General features: G+C 41.1%; 1 protein-coding gene across 2 annotated transcripts in view; it reads right to left on the reverse strand.

Moving 5' to 3' along the window:
• adarb2 (adenosine deaminase RNA specific B2 (inactive)) overlaps positions 1-20975 on the reverse strand; it is a 333076-nt gene that overhangs the window by 239760 nt on the left and 72341 nt on the right. The gene's annotated exons all lie outside the window — the stretch shown is intronic.

Genomic DNA, 20975 nt, shown 5'->3' on the forward strand with positions numbered 1-20975 from the left:
TATGAAATATGTCCCTTTTCACAGTAGCAGCTCGCGTGCTGTGAATACGCACAAGCAAGCTGGAGGACAACAATAACAGAGTGTGTGAGTGTGTGTGTGTGTGTGTGTGGTGAGAGAAAATGAAGCAGGAGAGAGGAAAAGAGAGGGATGAAGAAAGTGTGAAACTGCGGAGCGTCAAATGATCTGGCCTCTCTCCAGGCGTGATGACTCAGGGACGACGGCACAGTTAGAGCTAATTAGGATCATAAACTGGAGAAATGTTTTGCCACCAGGATGTGTGGGGCGCTTCCACGCTGCTGGCAGGACTTCAGACTAGATGTTAGAGCTGGACTGAAAGCATCCTTAAACGGTAAAAAATAAAATGAGCTGACTTCCATCAACAGATACACTTAGACTGAGTGTGCAAACAGAGACTCCGGCATTGAAGCTATCTCTCAGCTTTTGAAATAATGAAAGGTATTATAAGTTGTTCTTAAGTTAAATTCCACAAACAGCCCTTACTTTATCCAGATTTCAAAATCCTTTAAAACAAGAGCAAATATCTTAATAAACAGGAGCAAAGAGCGCCTCCCTGGCTTTTCTTGACACGGATCTTGACTGTCAGGCACTGACAGGATTGTTGACCTGGTACTTAGACACTACTTCATATTAGCAAATCATTCATACATTTCGGATCCATGCCATCTTTCATTTACGGTTTACATTACCCTGAAAATGCCTAAAGTCTAGCTACATTTAATCATCAAAATGATCTCGTTCTTGCTTCATACAGCTAGTCAAATGGATTCAATGCATCTGATAACCAAAAAAGAAAATCGCTCTAAATAAAACTAACTGAAGGTATAAGGCATCAGTAGAAGTTGAAAAGTAGAATTGTCATTTCAATTAGTCATTTTTTATGACAAATATCTGCAGCATTTTTCTTCTTATGTGACTTCTGGTCTGACAAAACAAGACTTTTGCCAGCATCATTTTATGCAGGAATAAATGTTACATTTTAAAAATAAATCTGATATTTTAGAGACATCATTTGATGCTGGTATTGATATTTTAGAGAGTTAATTTCAATGAATTAGTCAAGAAAATAAACAGCACTGAAAACCAGTGTTTCTTGCAGCCTGGTTTCAAAAACCCGAGGTCACTGAATTCACACACCATTCATACTGTCCTGGACTCTGCATGTCGTCAAGTAAAAAAATACATTCAAATGCTAAGATGCATTCAGGGTTCATACACATTTTTGCCGATACATTTCCACAACTTTTCCATGTTTTTCAGGCAAACTTCGTGACCACACGGCATCTAAAATGTGAGTATATATGAAGAATAAGACAGCAAATAAATGTCAAAATGTGCTGAGGTAGGTCTTAACTAGATATAATGACAGGTATGGTTGAGACAAAATAAATATTGTAGTCACACTGACACACCAGTGAAATGTTTACAGAATAAACTCTATTATGTGGGTGTTTGTGAAAAAAGTTCCAGGACTTTTCCCAAAAACTTTCTGAGTGTATTCAGTTTTCCTAAACCTCTCCAGGCTTGAACGTTGTTTTCCATGACCGTATGAACCCTGTGTTTTTACCAGCCTGCAAGCAGCACACACATTTAAACTAGTATTAGCCTGTTTAGCTTAGTGTAATTATTATCTAATAAGAGGCCAGACCTGGATGAATACACAACACTTCAACCTACAGCTGCAAAAACTCCTCCAATTATAAACAGTGGTGCTGCGTTCAATGACCGCCCGTTTTTTCCAAGACTTTTTTCCTCAAATCAACATTGCCGTAAAATCTCCTGACAGTTGCTACAAGCTGCCTCAATTCTTTTTTTTTAGTTGCACTCTTGACTCTCTTTTGCTGCATCGTCTTGTGGACTACAGACACACAAACACTGGAGGAAAGTTGCTGTTTATGAGGAGTGACAGTTTGGCAGCTCACACTGAACACACACACACACTGAACACACACACACAAACACACACATGCAAACACACAAACAAATCTGTGTTAAAACACACTTACATTCAAATGTTAGTGTTGTCAAACTGCAGCGTTTCAGCTCTCAAATGTCTCCTCTGCAGTAGTTTTTGTTTTGAAGGCTGTTGTGTCCGGGACAAACACATGACTAACTCAATTAAAATATCTTGTGTTTTGTCGTCATGGAAACAAGTGCAACAAGTTATTTGTGATGTGAGTAATACTCTTATCTCTCCAACTGTGGGAGTCATCAAACAACAGACTAATTAACTTAACAGTCACCTTCTGAATGTTGTTAAACTGAATCTGTGCTTCTCATGCTTGTCATTCATTTTCTCCTCAAAAGAGACTTTTATTTTGGGGCTGAATTTGTTTTCCAAGCCTGAACTTTAAGCACAATTTCTCACCGCCGAGCTCCAGAAGAGCCAAGAGGGACTATTACGAGATAATGACTAATTATGCTAATGTGCTAAAGTTGTGCTATTCCTTTTCCGTGGTCATTTTATCAGGCGTCCCTGAGAGACCGCTCTCAGTCGTAATAACCTTTTTCCCTCGGCTAAACGCTCAGTCAGTTAGAGGACGCTGTGTCCTAAACCCACCACTGCCGCCACTGCCACCACTGCCGCCGCTACCCTTAATCAGGAAGTGTCGGTGAATTCACACAGTCATGCGTGCCCACACACGTGTCACCTCCATCGGCACTGACCTTCATTAACCTCATAAATGCCAGCGGTGTTTCTGTCGCAGCTCTTAATGCGGTTATCAGCACAAGCACAAACACAAACACAAACGCTCGAGACGGAGGAGTTTCAGGCTCAAACTGGAGCTCCACATCTATGAAACACATCTACACACACACACACACATTCACACACACACACACACACACACACACACACACGCTCTGTGTGACATTGGGCTGTCCCAACATGGAGACCAGCGAGATAGCTACAACACACACACACCCTGCTGTGAATGAACCTACATTAGGAAAACTACGGCTTGGACAATCTGTGAGGTTAGTGCAGGAGGAGCTTTAATTTAAATCTATTTCTTGCACCAGAAAATGAATTCAAAAATAGATTTTGTTTGTAAATGTAGGCCACTACGGAGACTAACTGAACTGGTACGTCGCATGTGTACACGACTGATTTTTGAGTGAGTACAGACAGACATCTTCAAACAGGTTAGATTAAAAATAATCTGGAGAACAAATGAAGCAGCGGCCACACACAGATCCACTTCACAGCTCTCATTTTCTATTTAACAGCACAGCACAGTGAACAACAGCTCTCCACCACAGATTCACTGTTTGGACTCTTTATTCCATTATGCAACTCTTTTTCTTTTCAATGAGATCTCAATGTGGAGTTGTTTGGCACTGAGCAGCTTTTCATCAACGACTTCATTCATTCAGGCTCGGTTGTGAAATTGTGCTGCTTATAGAGAGTATAAAAGAGACTATTTATCCAAATGTGTGTTTAACTTTGTGTTTCTCTTACTGCTTCAAAAGAAGCACCACTGTGGTGTTTCTTCTACTTTTAGGAGGTTATCAACACAAAAAGACTTTCGAGTGACAAAATGCTACAAAGATGAAATTCTCTGTGTTTGGCAGCAGTTTTAGCAGAAAGCTAAGCTAAAACAGGTTTTGAGTTAACAAAGAAACCTGCAGGAGACCGAATTGAGCGTAACAAACATTCAATTTATTTCAGTAACTGCACTGGAAGTTTAGCAATCTCTGCAAATACCATGTGACCACAATCTACGCACAAACCACATTTTTCCACCAAATTTAAAAATGCAAACTGACAAAAAAAAACTGTAAATATTGTAATTTACAAGGACTTAAAATGTCCCAAAATGAAGATTTTTGCAGAGACAAACAGTTTGAATTGACAGCAAGGTAGAGACGTAACAGGGTGGAAATAACAAGGACGGTTTGCACAGTACGTCAGGTTTGACCGCTTCATATTTCATACTCAAATTCAGAAAAAGTAGCATTTTGTCAATTAAAATTATGTTTTTTTAGGGTTCCAAAATAATTTGGATTGCAGGACATTTTGTGACAAATAACGAGAGTTTAATGATTTAAATTTCTAAGATACAGAAATGTACCTGTCTGGTTGAACAGATTATAAATAGTTAAAAATCGGCAGAATCCACGTGGACCTCTGTGTTTTTCAGCCTTCACTCTCCACTCTGACCTTCGACCTTACGACGGCACAGCCTGTCTCACTGTTACAAGCCTTCAGATTGAAGCGGATGATACTACACAGCCAGTACTTCCCCTCTCTCTCTCTCTCTTTCTCTTCCTCCTCAGAAAGAGCAGCCCCTCAGAGCATCTGGGGCTCGACGCTGATCGACTCTACCGCCAAACTAATGTCTCTGACGCTGGCCGCCTAAAGAGCCTCGAGAGCGAGGAGCTGGTGACCCTTATCTTCTGCCCTGCCTCGCACACCTCCTCCCTCTCCTTCCTTCCTCTTTTTCAACTTCCATCACCACCCGACAGCCCACACTCGACCCCTCTGCCGCCACCTCGCCGGGGAAACAAGAGCGTAAACAGTAATTGCTACATAAATTATGTTACACTGTGTTTTTCACATTTGGCCCTGGGCGCTGCTGATGATACGCTGATACACTGAACTGTACGCTCAGAGTACAGGGTGATAAGTGTGGCTGTAAAAGAATAATGTGAGTCTATAAATCTCTACTCTGCTTATTTTTGTTCATAAAAAAACACACTGGGGATAAAAGACGAGGAGTGTGTCGTACATATGCCAGGAGAGGGCGGGAAAGGTCACATTTGATTGACAGGTGGGTTTCATAGACACTGCTACATGCACTGAAACGTTCCTGGACTGTCGCACACTTCCAAAAGGGTTTTATTTACGGCATCCTGCAGGGACATAAATCAGGAGGCGGTGATTAATTAAGAGGACGATACACAACATGTCCATGAATCCCTTCAGGAGCGATGACACCGGTCAAACAAGAATATACGTCTGCACAATGGCGAGATGACCACAGCTCTCAAACCTCAAAAAGGAGAGCAGAGAGAGCTCACACACAGCTGGTGACTTCAGAAAGTGTGTGATTTCTAGGAATCCTGAGCTGAGGGTGACACGACATGTCAGCCAAAATAATTTCAGACCTTTAATCTTCATACTGCAGTTATTTGTTTTGTAATCTGCAGCTGTGCAAAAAAAATGAACAATCTCAAAGATGGGTTTGGTGGGAAAAATTTTTAAAGAAGAATCTGCTTACAACCTTTTAAATACGCACACAGGTTTTAGAAAGTCCATCTACAAATAATCTGCAGCCTTTTCAAAGGGATTAAGCCCCAAATGCCACACAATAATCCCTCTGTGACTTTCTGCCTTAAGGTCTGTAATAAAAATAATTGTGTGAAATCTCTAGATAGTAATCAGCCGGCATTTGAGATGAAGGATAATAATGATAAACGTCGAGAAAAAAAAAGCTCAATCCGGCTTTTAGGAATTTGCGGTCAAGTTTGAAATCCTTCAATCAGGCAGGGAGTGTGCTCTTTTTCCAGCAGCTACACAAACATTGACACATTTCTGAGAGGGGGCTTTTGAGTCTCTACCAGGAACACAAAGGAAGACAAAGATCGAAGCATGGAGAGCGTAGTCGTCCTCCTGCAGCTTTCTGAGGAGTCAGCGGCCCTCAGCACTTCCAAAAAGACACACTTCATTTGCAGCCGGTCCCTGAACTGGCCCCTAATGTCCCGTGTTATCAGAATGAATCAGCAGCGTTGATAAATTAGCCGTTCGGAAAACACGCTGCGAAGGCCTGTCAGCTAATGTGTGCGCGTCTGTGTGGCACTCATATGCAATGCTTAATGTTGTGGAACCAATTCTGTCGTTTCCATTATGTAAATACATTTGCCTCAGCACTATATTTTATGTATTGTCTCCCTTGTCTCAATTACTTGGGCTATTAAAAATCAGGAGGTTATGGAAATGAGCTGCAGTTGTCTGTTTGTACTTTGATGACAAGTGCAAAGTGTTTATGAAAGCTCGTTATGCATTCAATCGCAGGCAGATACGTCAACACGCTCGCAGCGTTCATCCATATTCCACAATGCACCGGGGCGCCACTTTCTCCACGCACACACGCCACTAACAGTCATCTCTTCGTCTCTTACACACAGAAATAGGTTCAAATAAATGTGTCGGTGCTGCTTTATTTACACTGCCCCTGCTTTCTTCTGCACGGGAAAGAAAATGTGGCTCTATAATCAGAAATAAAAACATATTTGTGCATATATGTGTGTGTGTATATATGTGTGAGTGTGTTTGTGGCCTGTGCCGGAGCTAATAAGTGTAGCTTTCTGTTAATTAGACAAAAAAAACCTCCAGAAATAATCCACAAACTGCATCAGGGAGAATCTTTTCAGGGGCTGTTAAGCTCTCACTCACATCTTTTTAATCTTTTTAAATGTTATTTTCACTTTTCTTTTCTGTTAGACACAATTTTTAATCAAATTTTCAGCACATACAGATTAATTCTAGCAGAGAGCTACACTTTGAGATTTTTCTTGTCATGTTTTAATGGTCACAGATTTCCCACTGAGTAAGAAGTGTGGACCTGAAGATGGAAATATATTTTTTTTTTCTTTGAGTAAATGGATGAATGTGCAGCTGCAGGTGACCACTATTTCTGCACAAAAGCACACCGGGCATTTGTTCACCAAAGCTCTGGTCAGCTTCTTTTTCGCCCCGGCTGAAGGGAAAATGCTGTTTTGTTATTATGTTTGAGTCTCTGAGAATCAGCTGGAGTTTAAATTCTAATTCAAGATATTATTACGGATTATGACGGATGTCTTAAGGACAGTTTTAGCAGACAAACTTGATAGACATTTGCTCATCTGTGCAGCTTTTTCAGGGACTTAAATAAATATGGGACAAGAAAACAGAAGCAGGAAATTAAATATTGTTTTAAAGTACAAAACAACCAATGCAATTTTTTCCTCTACTTTCTCTCCCTGTTGGAGGCCAAAAACTCTTATTCAAGCCTTGAAATATTCAATATATTTGAATTACACAGCAGAGCTCTAATGAGGCAAAAATATTCTCAATACAAGACAACAAAAAAAAGGAAGCTCAGAGAAATTCTAAAGAATATAAGCACCACATTTCAGGATATTATTCAGCTGAACAGCGGTGACATTTAAGTGCTTATTAATAAAACAATCTTGCAGTTTTGTTGCAGATTGCTCAAAGCTCTTCTATAAAATATCTGAGTTGTCTGATGAGAGCTGAATGAATAATCTGGATTAGATTATGGAGTAAATGCTGTTCTCGGTGAGGAACTTCTTCGGGGTTTGGTGACAAAGGCGCGTCTTTTTTCTCAGATGCATCACAGCCAGGAGTTCTATTAGAAAACACAAGCCGTGTGTGTCATCGTGGGCCCACGTTCAAACTTGCACTAAAGCGAATGAGTCGTTAGTGTTGTCATTGTTCTCGCCGTGTCAGAAACAACGGAGGCTTTTTAAGGACAAAAGAAGGCAGCAGCAACTAAACTTTCCAAAGCGGAGACAATGCGTCATTTAGAGCCGCCGACACACACACAAACAGGAATCATTTCACTGTCGGAATAATATCAGGATTTTAAAGCAGCGCGAGAATAAGAAGAAGAAGCCGCGGTGGATCGAGCTGCCGCGCGCTCCGCTGCCCCGCCAAGGTGCGCACGACCTCTGGAAGGAAAAAAAGACACAAAAAGCGAAGAAGTGAAGCAAAGTTGTACCTTTTCTCTTGGATCGCCTCCTCCTCCTCCTCTTCAGCTTGCATTTGACCTGTCCGCCCTGAGCCCCGGACGCGCGGCTGCTGTTTCCAAGTACGGATGCCATCAGCGCGGCGTGTGGAGCGCAGCGCAGAATAACTTGGACTCGGCGGATCGACTCCTCTTTGTACTTGTCTCGCTTCAGCCTCCGCTGCTCACTGATAGCGCAGCGTCCTCGGGTTTGACGTAGACTCGGACTATATTTTCAGCTCTCCCTCCTTCTTTATGACTCCAGAGCAGAGGGGGGAGCGCGTCTTGCTGTTCCTGTATCACCTCTGAAACTCCAGCTCCTCTGCAGCTCACACACAGACTGCTCGCAGCGCAGCGTGGCGGCTCTCAGCAGCTCTGAACCCGGCGCGCCCGCTCCACTGCCTGCGCTCCTCTCCGGCAGTTTTCCGCGCCTCTGCAGAAATTTTGGCATCAGCCACTTTGAATCCAATCATGCAGGACGCCTATCTATTTGCTGCCGAGCTTTCTAATTAGGGTCCAATCGTGGCTGTCTGGGAGGTGTGACATCAGCAGCGACACCCACCAACTCACACCCCTTATTCACCCGCTGCTTTTTCAAATGTTTGGACTGTTTCCTCACACTTTTTACACACTGCAGGGGAAGTCTGTTCTCTTCCGCCCTCCACAGGGGGGTCAGGGGGTCAGCATGGTAGGGATTCTAGCTCAAGGGCACTTCTGCAGCATCAGGGACTCAGATATGGATATCCTTGCTGGGGGACTGATTCCATACTCACAATATGCCACCCTGCTGCAAACTCAACACCAACTTTAGGCAAAAAAAAAAAAAACAGACTGATGTGGACACAGGAGGAAAAACAAAAACTCTGAGAGTCCGCTCTTGGAGGACTCCTTTTCTCCTTGTGCGCTCGTGTTTGTCTGCTGAGATTAATACATTTTGCAGGATTATGGATAATAAATAAATTCCCTCTCTGTTCTAAAGTTACTCACAAGCACACAAAGGGAGATTACTTTAAGATGCAAACTGTTTAATTAGCAGCATCATCAGAATCACCACTGGTATTCTGTTTGACTTCAATTCTGTTCCATTTCCACGCTTTAACGATGATTATACCAGCCTCTCATATTTCTAAACTCCTGTTTTGGGGCGTGCAGGTGACCTTGAGTCCGGCTACGGGAGGCAGGAACTCTTCTGACAGAGTGTTGCAGCCACAAACTTTGAGGATTGTGACATTTTGGCATTTTTGTGTGAAAGTGCAGCGTCGAGCCTTTCAGAAAGCATTTGTGACGTTCCTCGCTCGAGGTTATTGTTTGATTCCCTCGGCCTCTGCAGGATGTGGAAGGTCAGGTGTGTGCTGGGAGGGACAGATTCAGGGCCTGTATGGGGAGGGGAGGGGGTGCAGATTATAAAAGACCAAATCAGTTTTTGTTTTTTTGCAGCCGAGTTGTCAAGGTTTTTAAAAGTTTTTCTTTCCCAGGTGGAGCTCAGAGCAGGAGACAGACTTCTATCTGCAAATGGGTCTTCTAATGCCTGAAAATGCTGTTATTCACCCTAAAACATCACCGCTCCCTGCATCCATTTTGTTGTTAAAACAGAAAAACAGTGCATTTGCAGAAAAACCTCCAGCTCCAGTTTGCTGATGTCAGATTGAAAAGTCACTTTGAGGCTCTGTTGTTGGGTGGAAACGTTTCCTCCGGGCCTGAGGGGAGTGAGAGAGGGAAAGAGAGAAAGAGAGGGAGGAGGGGAGGGGAGGGGAGGGGAGGGCCGGGCCGTCCACCAGGCTGCAGCCTGCCCTCAGGACGCCCACAAATATCCATGTAAATTGCAGTTTAAGAGAAATCAATACAAGTGACAAGTTGCCAATGCCACTATCTGGGGCAGTAATGAAGGTATGCTAGCAGAGGGGAGGTGTGTATAGAGATAACAGCCAACAGGCTGGGTGGGGCTGAGGTACAGGTTAGAGGCATGTGCACACACAGAGCAAGGTCAGCAGACACTTAAAGGCCCGGCTCTGACCTGGATTACCTCTAATATGAACACACTTATGTACCTGAACGTCACATGTGCTGTGTGTGTTGATGGTTTTGTGTGTTTCATGACTTTGAATGTGGTTTAATTAATGAAGGTTAAATTAAAGGAATATATAGATAAAAGGTGTAACTTTTACTAATGCATTCATCATTTAATCAGGGATCAGAAGACCCTGTAACCGGTGTCATTAATGAAACCACAGTCTCGCTATATCATTCAATTTGAACACATAACAGTTCATGTTTTAGGATTTTAGAAACTGATTCCAGGTGAACCGGTCTTTCCTGGAGGTTGATACATTGGCAGTATCATTCTTGGCAATAATGAACAATTTACATCATTTTTTGATGTGCATACAAACAGAAAAACAGCCTCAAAACATTTAACTTGCTCTGCCTTTTTTCAATATTTTTTCAAATAAGTTGTTGTGAAATCTGGCATTTAAGACTGCACAATCACAGAAAAGGCCTGCTTAATCCTGGCTAAACATTTGAAAGTGTGTCTCTTAACAGTTTATCATTTCAGGACTTCTGTTGGGCAGGAAAGGAGGCGTCCTTTCTCATCATGATAACAGTAATAACTGTGTGATTGACAGACTGAGGAGGATGGGGAAGTTAAGGCAGCACGACTACATCATTTGAGCCATCCACAGTGTTTCCCTACAGAGAGCAAAACGTCAACACAGACATAGCTTGGAACATGCTGTTAATGTTGTGAGACAGTCACAGTTTGATGAACTTTAGGCTTCAGGATTAAAAAGAAAAAGGTGCTGTGGTGGGTTCAGGTGAGTGTCCTAATGTTAGTTAAATCAAAAGAGGCTAAAATGTGTCGAATATCAAGAGTAGAGCAGAAAAGGTAACATGCTGATAAACTGCTGAGTCATTTAAACTTCATGTATTGAAAGCATGTTGGAGAAACAAGAACTCGGGTTTTGTAAAATGATGGAAAGAGATGTAACTTTTGGATTTAAAAGGCAGACGAGTGTTTCACTTCCTGTGACGCTGATGAGCATCAGTCAGATTGGATTTTTAAGGTTAAATACGTTCCTGGGTAAAGGTTATCGTGTTCGCTTCACAGATAAGGGCTTTGAATAAATGTTATTTCCACTTCTAATAGTTTTGATAAATCTATGAACCGTCAGAAAAGAGTCAGATATATTTATTCTCAGCTTCCCGCCAATCAGCCCGTTTTATCAGAACAAGATTTGTTTTATTCACAGTGATTTAAAATCGACATAGCAATTCATTGACTTGTCTTTTCACCTGGAGTGGAAATATCAATCCAGACAGCATTATAATCCAGGTTAGGACAGAGATTTCAGGAGAAATGCAGTCGTGATGAGGACTCAAAAGAAACACATTTTTATGGAGTGGTAGAAACTGAAGCATTTTAAGTTCCTGGTATGAACAAGTCTCCTATCTCTGCTGTTACAATCCCTCTGCCTCGTGCTCCAAGTTCATCACTCAGGTTTTCTTTCTAAAATATGAAGTCTCTTAATCCGAGATAACGCTCAAAACATCATCAGGTTTAAACTTTGGAAAACTCAACAGAACCGCAGACGACATTAAAAGAAGGCTGAGGCATTCACAGGCTGAGTCGTACTTGATAACGTTTAAAATCTTTGGACTGTCCCTATGAGGCAGCTTTTAATGACTTTTTGTGTACAGAATTAATTCGTCAAAATGTAATACGTAAAAGTGAACAGCAGTTTTTCAAGTGTTTATACTGAGAGAAACAGATCACAGAACTTTTTAAGCAAAAGATTTTATAGTTTGACTCATGTCCCATCTGTTAACATGGAGGAGGTGGGCTTTATGACCTGTACTGCAACCAGTCAGTAGTGTGGAATCTTGATTAATATCCTCTATTATAATCATGCATTTTCTTTAAATATAATCATGTTTTTCTTATTATGCTCATGTATTCTTCTTTTAACAATTATATTCATATGTTTTCCATTTTATATGTTTTATTGAAGAAACCAGCAAATAGTAAGGCATAAGGCCAGAGATCTGTGCAGATCTCTGAATAAAGGTGAGACTGAGGTCAGAACCCCAGTTTCTGCAAGATTCAATGAAGGTTCAGCTTAGAGGTGGAAAAGTTCATCTATTTATAAGTTGTATTGCAAAGATCAAAGAACCAATCCTAGCTTTATATTACATTTGAAGGTAAGCGAAGGGGATTTTTGGTAACTATGCTAAACATGTTGTTAGGTAAAAGAGTCGACGTACGCTTTTAAGAATTGTTGATATGTGCTTTTGATTACCAAATGTCATAAGATGAATAAGAATATGTGCAGACGTGTGCTTTTTGAAAATCACTAGACTAAGGTAAATGTCTCTGTTGCTTCCTGAGTATTGTATTTACCCGACATGACCTTTGTCTCACCCTTGATTGCAATTCACCCACACCTGTTCCCCACCTTTTTTTCCCCCTTTCTTTTGTTTTTCCTTACGTATGAACAACTGTATTAAAGGTGACACGTACACATGTTTCCCCCCTCCCTTTTTCCTCCCTTATGTTTGAAGAACTATAAAGTTTTGAGCATCTCTGTCATTCAGCGGAGAACTTCAGATGCTCTTGAGTATGCTGTAACTTCTCCCTCATGCTGCATGAATAAACTTTGTGTGTAAACTTTAATACTGAGTTCGAAGCCTCATTTCTGGTCACTGCTCCGCTGGACGATCGCCTCACTGCTGGGTCACCCTACCACAGTAGGTGGAGCTCTAAATGTTTTGGCTCCAATTACAGGGAGCTGTATCACTGTCCATCTTTACAGTCCATTCAAATAATTAAGCTTTATTATTACCTGCTTTCTTATTGATCTTCCTGCTGTGTAAGATGCTTTGTTGGTCAAAACCCAATGACAACAGTGATCAACTTTCACTGACATCAGCAACGCCAGAAGCAGACTGATCCCACTTTACATCTAATCAATACTCAGGAAAAAAAAGTTCTGGCACATCCCTTACTTGTTGCAAGAGTGAAAGCAAGAACAATACAGAGGGGAGTGCCATTGAATATATTATGTTATAACAGGATTGGGTCAAAAATTCCTTACAACAGCGCATTCCTAAATGTTGTTGTCATGAGAGCGTAAACTTTAGGGCTAGCTGTCGACAAAGAGCCATTTTTTAATGGCCAATGCCAATGACGATAATTGGCTGATGGTCAAAGTTTACTACTGATATCATGTTTTTTTGCATTTAATAAAATACAACAATTTAATTCCACTAAAATCATTAATTTCATGCACATTACAGTCAAATTTATTTGATAATCTTAGCCAATAACATGTGTAAGATGTTTTTTTATTAATTAGTTATATAGAAAATGCACTGCGTTATGCTAAAGATTTCAGAACATGACTTATATTTATGTCAGAAACATTAATGAGCAACATCATTCTATATAGCATACAAAAAAAAATATCAAAACACTTCTCAACTGCTATTTTGGATTTGATTAACTGTCATTTAGGATGGTAATATAAAATGTAAATATTGCTCCACAGCAGCTTTACCGACGAGAATGCCTGCAGTGTCTGCAGACATTGCTTATTTTTTGAATCAGCACAGGTATCGGCCAATGCTAATTTTTTTTTTAAATGCCAGGAGGAGGAGGAGGAGAGAGAGGAGAGAGAGAGAGAGAGAGAGAGAGAGAGAGAGAGAGAGAGAGAGAGAGAGAGAGAGAGAGAGAGAGAGAGAGAGAGAGAGAGAGAGAGAGAGAGAGAGAGAGAGAGAGGGAGAGAGAGAGACAGAGAGAGGAGAGAGAGAGGAGAGAGAGAGGGAGAGAGGGGGAGAGGTGAGAGAGAGAGGTGAGAGAGAGGTGAGAGAGAGAGGGAGAGAGAGGTGAGAGAGGGAGAGAGAGAGAGAGAGGTGAGAGAGAGAGGTGAGAGAGAGGTGAGAGAGAGGTGAGAGAGAAAGGAGAGAGAGAGAGAGAGGTGAGAGAGAGAGGAGAGAGAGAGAGAGAGAGAGAGAGAGAGAGAGAGAGAGAGAGAGAGTTAAAAGCTGCAGTTTCTCGAATGTTTGCTTGAGGCTGGCTCTTGAAGTACCGGAAACCACAGAAACACAAATTCAAAAAAGCTGATCTTAACAGCAGAAATAAACATGTTTACAGCCTGGTACAAAAGACGAGTGTAGTCTGAATCAGCTATTAGCACAGGTATCGGCCAATGCTCATTTTTTTTTAAATGCCAACAATCGGCCTGAGTAATCGGTCTTTTTGTATTTGACAGTTCCTACAAATAAATGCCCCGCCAGATACATAATGAGCTCTGTGTTTCTGTTTACTACGGAGAAAGATTTAGCCGAGCACTTGGCTTTAGTTTGATGTCATATCTGTGGATTAAAGAGTCAGATTTAAATACAGATTACAGCAAACACAACTCTTTTTCCATCATCAAATCAGACACCTGCAATCTAAGATAAGGAGGCCAATCAGTACACTGTGCACACACACACAGACACAGACACACACACACACACGGTCGTCTCACACTCGTTCGCTCTCTGTGCTTTTCTTGATTCTTTTCATTTGATGTTAATCATGAAGCAGTTTCATTTGACAACTTCTATATTTTCTGTTTTTATTGTTGGAATAATTAATATAAGTGTCCAGTTGTTTCCATGGTGACACATCTTATGTGCACTAATAAACAGATTATACTCATTTTCAATTTTTTTTCTTTACTCTTAGACAAGGAGGAGTTTCAGCCTTGAGACATCATTTGATGAGAATTAAAAGAAAAGCTGTCTAGCCTCTCCAGAAGTCTGCAGCTTAATCAGTGACTCCAAGTGAGTCAGGCTATAGAATTCACCTATTCTATCCTTTTGGATGATTTTTTTCTTTATTAAAGAAATCTCATTTTGCTTCCATATCTGCCCTTACCTATGTAAAAAAGAAACAAAACCATCACTTAACCTTTAAAACTCTCATTTAAATCAGAAGAACCCAACAATAATAACACTCAGTGTCTGATAGAAATGTAGCAGGCACAACCTGTATGCTTTTTTCTCTTTTCATAGAAAAATGATACACTTATTAAGTTAGAGTAGGATTTTTTTTCTGAAGTAGAGTGTGCCACAAGAAGTCATCAATCACTTTAAAACACCTTTGTGTTAAAGTGAAAAAAGAACATCATTTAACTGAAACCAAACACGTCAGGGAGCTGGATATTAATTTAATGGTAAGCTATCAAGATGCATTACTTTACCCCCAGCAGAGAGAGAGAGAGAGAGAGAGAGAGAGAGAGAGAGAGAGAGAGAGAGAGAGAGAGAGAGAGGGGGGGGAGAGAGAGAGAGAGAGAGAGAGAGAGAGAGAGAGAGAGAGGAGAGAGAGGGAGAGAGAGAGAGAGAGGAGAGAGAGGGGAGAGAGAGAGAGAGAGAGAGGAGAGAGAGGAGAAAGAGGAGAGAGAGGACAGAGAGGAGAGAGAGAAAGAGAGAGAGGAGAGAGAGGAGAGAGAGAGAGAGAGAGAGAGAGAGAGAGAGAGAGAGAGAGAGAGCATGCACCTGCATAAAGCCAGAAGTACAGATGTTAAATTAAAATGTGTTTATTAAATTATTAAGTCCAATGTAAATTACTTGGGTATATCACTCAAGTTAAAGGCCTCGTGAGGAGTTTTCAGCTCACTTTGGAGGAGTACTGGCAGAGTATTGCAGAACAACGCGGACGCTCCAACACAGAAGTAGGTAATGTTCACATCCTGTCAGTGCAGAAGCATAAATCAGGCTTTACACCACAGATGTTCCGAAGCATTTCCTTTTTGTTTAAATGGAAATTTAAATTCTGACAAATGACTAGTCAAGAGGTAATACAACACAGAGTTTCCAAATTGAGCACATTTTGTTCACTACTGCTGAACCTAGCATCACAGAGTTTGCAGGTAATCAATGTCAAATTAGTTTGTAGAGTGTGGCTAAAGTTAGCAGAGCTAGCACCACCAGCCTTCGATCCTCTGGGTGGGTTAATGTGAAGCGAAAACCTCCGGTCGCGAGAATTGAAGCCAAAGCTGAAGTGTTAAAAGCTGCAGTTTTTTCTCGAATGTTTGCTTGAGGCTGGCTCTTGAAGTACCGGAAACCACAGAAACACAAATTCAAAAAAGCCGATCTTTACAGCAGAAATAAACATGTTTACAGCCTGGTACAAAAGACGAGTGTAGTCTGGATAGCTCATTTCTTCATCGGCTCTCACTGAGAGGGGGGTGATTTTTTTCATAACAGGGCATTTTCGAAGATATCAAGATTTCGAGTTTTCTATTATGAGAGGCACAGCTGACTTGATTGACAGGCAGGAACATTGTAGCTGTCGACGAGGAGGCTCAAAGCCCGCCTCTTCACCTCACACTAGCTCGACAGAAGTTACGTTGAGTTCAGTATTTCCAATATGGCTCCCGCAGACTATAGGCTTCAAAACAGCGCTTCAGCAGATGGGTGACGTCACGGATACTACTTCCTTTTTTCTTTTTTACAGTCTATGGTTAATTTCCACATGCCTGTGCTGGTTAATCAATACTCCAGTCGAGTGGTTATATATCAGTTTGACAAGACAGCCTACATACAACTTTATCTCCATTTTCTAGATCAAAATGCTGACAAACCACGCTGCACCACGAGACGCCATCATTCATCTGTGCTTGTTTAGATTTGGGTAGTAGAGCATTGTAGCACTATGGAAGCAGACATTAACCAGAGCTACAGCCCCGGCTAATGAGGAGTGGTTGCACGATAGATTATACACCACATATCATTACCATTTCAGGCGTACAACAATAAATATGTAAATGATTTGTTCAACCTACTGGTAATTCTAGTGCAGACTAGCGATGTTGATGACTTTTAATCATTAGTACACTGATACAAAGATGAAACCTGAGCAATCAAGAAGATTATTCATTTAAGAATCCTGCATGCATTGACAATCCTTTCATATTTCCTGACTAATGTCAACACGGCACATCTATCTTTAAAATTCACAATTTAAATCCAGATAAACAAAGATAATCTTCTGATTTTACATTCCATCAAGGAACAAATGCACCAAACAGGAGGTATAATAGGAACCACACTTGAGGAACCAGGTTGTTAGGATGAAAAAAATACCAACATGTTTCAAGTGGTGTCAACATGAGGAGAGGAAGTGACATTTGTGAATGTTTGTGAAGCTTTCTCTGCAAACGGAAAAAAAAAAAAACGGGGGTCCAGCTGTGAACAGATTCTGACGACGACTAGGAACAAGAAAAACAAATGTTTAACAGCAGGTGTGAGGCTGGAGTTTGGCTGTCGTCCTCCTCATGTAATTCCAGTTTGCAGAGGCTTTTCTTGCAAAGACGACAGACAGAAAGACAGGAGGACGAGCAAGGACATATGTGACACGGAACTGACTCCTTGGCTTTTAAAATACCAGCCTGGCCTTCCCACCAGAAGTAGCCAAGTTGAAATAACTCCGGAGAATGATCTTCTTTCTTATGAGTAATGTCAGGAATTTGAGCAAACTCTGTCACAATGTACTTTTCATTATTACGAACACAAAGCAAACTAATTACTAGCTGCAGACTTGTGCCTACACTTCATTTCAAGGTTGCATTCCCCGAACGTTTTTAAACTCTGAAAGTGACATTGAACGTTTCATTTTACAGCACGTTAACTACAGCCAGGGGGGCCAAATTCTCGCTGATGAAGTGCAATGAATGCACCTTTTCCTTCAGCGACAATCTCCTCTGGATGACTTTTTTTTCCTTTTTCTTTTCTCAACCTCACCCCACCCTTCTTAAGTGACACCCATTAATCACATTAGGTCTTTGGGAGAATTGTCTGCTGAGCGTCGAGTCTTGGCTGACCCCAACGTTTGGAGAGTGAAGATAAAGACGTTGCACTGACAGCTCGGAAATAGCTGCTTTTTTGCAGGTCAGCGTTCAGGGGAATATGAATATTATTACTCATAAAAAGGAGAGAAAACAATTGAGTTCTTACTTCAGAGGAGCTGGGTGACTTTGGGGATTCTCTGCTGTAGATAGATTGCCTGGGTAGGTTTCAAATTAACGTATTGGTAGCTTAAGGCTTCATGTAGCGACATGATACGCAAAGCTGCAAATGCACAAGTGAAACAGATCATCATTTGAGTCTATCCTCCTAATTTTACTGCCATTTAAGTTAGTCTTTTGCCTGTTTGGAAAGAAAGCAGCTCCGAGCATTCATCCTAATAAAATACTTCATTATTGTGCAGATCATTGGTGATTGTGTCTAATATTGGATTCCTTAATTTGTGAAAGCATTGAATATTATGGCGCTCTTTGTGGGTCTACATTCCAATCAAAATGTCTCTGTGAATAGGAGCTAACATCATTGCCCTTAATGTCACGTAACATTATCAGCTCTGTGCTTTGGTACAAAGGAGCCATTGTGTTCGGTGGGGAGGGGGGCTTATCAGTGAGAGACAGGAAAGGAGAAAGGAAAGGAGAAAATGAATAGAATAAAAGTTAATTCGATCTCTGTTAAGCAAAGGAGAGATTTCTCAAAATAGTTTTTCAGACACTTTGTTCAACTGAAATTAATATCAGCTTTTACAGAGAAGTCAGTCTGAAATCTTTTTATTTTAACCTGAGTACCTGCTCCATCAGAGACATAGCTGTCAAAAAGAAGAATGTTGATTCAAACTTACCATTTGGCTGTCAAAGTATCTGTGATTTACTATTTCTGGGCAAAAAACTGACAACTTATGTGCTTTTTGTTCAGCTCTAGGCTTGTGTTTTCTGAATTAACGAGCTGGGTCAATATAAATGAACAGATATTAAAGGTGACATATCATGCAAAATTGACTTTTTAATGGTTCTTTACCTGAAATATGTGTCCCTGTCATGTCTACAAACCCCCCGAGAATGTAAAAAATCCATTCTGCCCCTGTTCTGATTTCTCCACCTTTCTGTAAATGTGTGTGAAACGAGCCGTTTCAGACTTCCTTGTTTTTGTTACGTAACACGTCTGCAGATTTGAAGATCTAGTGGGTGATTTTTATTTGTCATGGATAAGTGCTAGCGCTAATTAGCATAGCCACATAGCGACATGTTCATAGCTGTAGCTGTGTACCAAGACACTCGTTGACATACTGACAAATAAAACAACAAGAAACACAGAATCTGTGACCAATCCTTCAGAAAAGGTCCTGCTGCCTTTCTGGCAGAGGTCGGTTTTACTCCCCACGTCTGCAGATTTGAAGATCTAGTGGATGATTTTTATTTATCATGGATAAGTGCTAGCGCTAGTTAGCATAGCCACATAGCTACATGTTCGTAGCTGTGTACCAAGACACACGTCGACATACTGATAAATAAAACAACAAGAAACACTAAATCTATGACCAATCGTTCAGAAAGGTCCTGCTGCAGGTGCCTCTCCGTCAGGATCAGATTCTGGATCAGATTCAGAGGGTTGAAGTAACGTGATCTCTGAGCAGCCGTGTATATTCAGCCAACATGTAAGCATTAGATCAACGTGCCGGAGAGCCGAGGCACATCCACTTCCTGAGGGGGCGTGGTCAGAGGGAAAACAGAGTGTTCTGAGGAGGACTGAAGAAGAGGGGTTTTCAGGCATGCCAAAATCTGATTTCAAAGTGTTTTTTTGAGCATAAACTTTAAAGACATGTTTTGGCGACCTCTTAGACCAATATATATTGATGAAAAAAGCGTGATATGTCACCTTTAAGAATAGAGAGATTCACAGATCCAGATCTGTGACCAACCTTAATGTTATAGGTCAGAGGCATAGACTGTATAAAATATGGACTTAGTATCCGTGACGTCACCCATCTGTTTCTGAAGAGCTGTTTTGAGGCCAATCGTCGGCAGCAGCCATATTGCTTATGTCGAGCCAGTGTGACGTAAATAGGCGGAGTTTGAGCCTCCTAGCCAATAGCTTCAATGTTCCAGCAGGCAGCTGCGCCTCTCATTGGAAGACTTGTAATCTCAATATCTTCGAAATTGCTGTGTTAGAAAAAAATTCATCGCCCTCACAGTGAGAGCCGATCGAGAAATGTCATCAATCTCACGACACTCAGACGGAGATCTTGCCTTTCATGAAAGTAAAGTTAGCTTTGGTTAGTTCAAAGGGAGAAAAGAACATCAGAGAACAGAGACACAATTTTACAGTCTCCCCCACAGTACTCACAACATCTACAGCTTATTTTATTACGAGGGTTTACAACCTCACTGTGCCATTCAGAATGATGACTTCATGACAAGATTTGTATGCTAAAGCCAAGTTATAAGATACCAGGCAGACAGCTTTGAACCAAGTGTGGCAGAAATTATTCACAAATTAAGAGGAATAAAGAAGTGAAACAAGAACTTTCAAATAAAATCACATGACTTGATTTCTGAGGTGGCGACTGGAAATATCTTCTACGATTTCTAACATGGTCTCTCCTTGTAAGCCACCTAACCCTGACGAAACTTCAAAGGTAAGGTCAACGCGAGAGTCTCACAAGATTGAAGACACTGAGCACAGGTTTGGGAGGTCGTTTGGACGTTTGTGAACATAACAATCGCACTTTGATGTGGAATAAAATAAGCGAGCTGGGATCTAGAAGAGGTGGTCTCTGCTTGCTTTTGCCAAGCTGGTCTCTTACCTAGAGTTTCTTGGCCTTAATACTGCAATTGCTCTACAGAGCGATTAAAACCCCTCTAGCTCATGCACTGACTCAGGATTGTGTAAACTTTAGATTTTTTGTTAGCAGTGTCCAATATTTGACAAATATGCTCATCTGTCCAAATGTTGATGAGGTATGGACTTCCTTGCTGCTTCAAATCAACCCACGACTTGTTCTATTGGTAGATACACTGGCTAACGTTAGCTGGCATCTCCAAGCCGGCTTCCCAAAATGCAATGCACAACCAGTATGCATAGTGTTTGTATACCTACAATAATAATAATAATGAATTTTATTTGTCACGCACTTTACATTTGGAGCAAATCTCAAAGTGCTACAGGGCATAATAAAAGGGCAGTAAGAATAAAAACAGGGTTAAAAACAAACAGTAAAATGCAGGCACTTGTTAAAAGCATTTGTTAAAAGCACTGTGGAAGGTCAGATAAAACTATGGAAAAAAACAGGAAAATAAAAACTAGGAAAAAGCCCTCTGAAATAGGAACGTTTTTAGTCCCTTTTTAAAAGAGTCAATAGTCTGTGGTGCTCTCAGGTGG

The sequence above is a fragment of the Notolabrus celidotus genome, chromosome 17, assembly GCF_009762535.1.
Source record: "Notolabrus celidotus isolate fNotCel1 chromosome 17, fNotCel1.pri, whole genome shotgun sequence".
Taxonomy (NCBI): Eukaryota; Metazoa; Chordata; class Actinopteri; order Labriformes; family Labridae; genus Notolabrus; species Notolabrus celidotus.